The sequence below is a fragment of the Fopius arisanus genome, unplaced genomic scaffold (genome assembly GCF_000806365.1).
Source record: "Fopius arisanus strain USDA-PBARC FA_bdor unplaced genomic scaffold, ASM80636v1 scaffold00005, whole genome shotgun sequence".
Taxonomy (NCBI): Eukaryota; Metazoa; Arthropoda; class Insecta; order Hymenoptera; family Braconidae; genus Fopius; species Fopius arisanus.
Window position 1 is genome coordinate 2,144,236 of NW_011887744.1, and position 1,185 is coordinate 2,145,420.

General features: G+C 38.7%; 1 protein-coding gene across 2 annotated transcripts in view; it reads right to left on the reverse strand.

Annotated features, from left to right (window-relative positions):
- LOC105273517 (neural-cadherin) overlaps positions 1-1,185 on the reverse strand; it is a 54,614-nt gene that overhangs the window by 52,507 nt on the left and 922 nt on the right. The gene's annotated exons all lie outside the window — the stretch shown is intronic.

A 1,185-nucleotide genomic window follows, 5' to 3' on the forward strand; every position in this document is an offset into this window, starting at 1 on the left:
CTCCATAATAATTTTCATTACATATTTTACTCCGCGGCAGGTTTAAATTATTGACTGAACCCAAGAGAAAACTTGCTTCAATACCCATATATCGTACCGTATCATGGAAGGGTCGAGGTCTTTCATTTATTCAAAACTTTATTCCTGATCGAATAAATTCATCCCTCCAAGCAAATATTCTTGATGCAGCTGCGACGGAGTTTCTAATATTTATTTATTTAAATATTTCTGTATCAACGAATGTCTTTAATCAATATTAATTAAAAAAAAATTCTCGGAAGTATGAAAGCTTGAATTTCTATTTTTAATTCCCTATTTTCGCTTGAATTTTCGAGACTTTCAGTGGTTTTCAGTGTCATAGGAACTTAAGGAAGATAGGAAAATAGAAAATTACCAAAATATTCAAGAAATTAACGAATTCATCAGAGAAGAATTCCGAAAAAATTCCATATCACTCATTCGTTGTGGAAAATTGCAGGTTTTTTAAACTTGAAACTACAAGTGTAATTTTTAAAAAATCGTTATGAATAGGGGAAGCACGAGAAAAAATGCCCCTGAACCTCCGGTATATTAATCTGTACATTAACCAAAATTAATGTGGTATCAACGAAAAATATTCAGCAGCAAGAGTATCGGTTGAATCAGTATACGTTTATTCCCCTCGGGAGTATCTCGCTAAAACTGTTCTCCCGGGGAATGCCAACGATAGATAGAAAATATAGATAGAGGCGGCAAAAGCACTGCCGAGAGTTGGGTGGGTGGCCACCCACTAGGGCGTCCGGAGCAGATTTACGACTTTGTCGCGATTGAATTATCGGAGGCAAAACGCTTTACATCGTCCGACTGTCGCCTCACCGATAATCTCGCACTATCCGCTCCTGCATCGATCGTTTTGTCAATTGAATCAAGTGGAAGCGGGAGGATAAGACGAGTGTAAATTCAATTTATGCATTTCATTACGAGGTAGATAGAGAAAATCGGCGGAGGTGGTTGGAGCGAAGAAAAAAAAAACCATGAACTCCGTGAAGAGAAAATATGTAGCCATTGGTTATCGATGAAGATCGCCCGGAGGTTGCGAAAGAGGTGGAGACCAATCTGCTCCCTCATAGCAGACGAGAAAAGAGAAGAAAAAGCTGCAAATTGGGTGCCTTCCTCTTTCCTCTTTCCTCTTTCCACCTGGAAAGC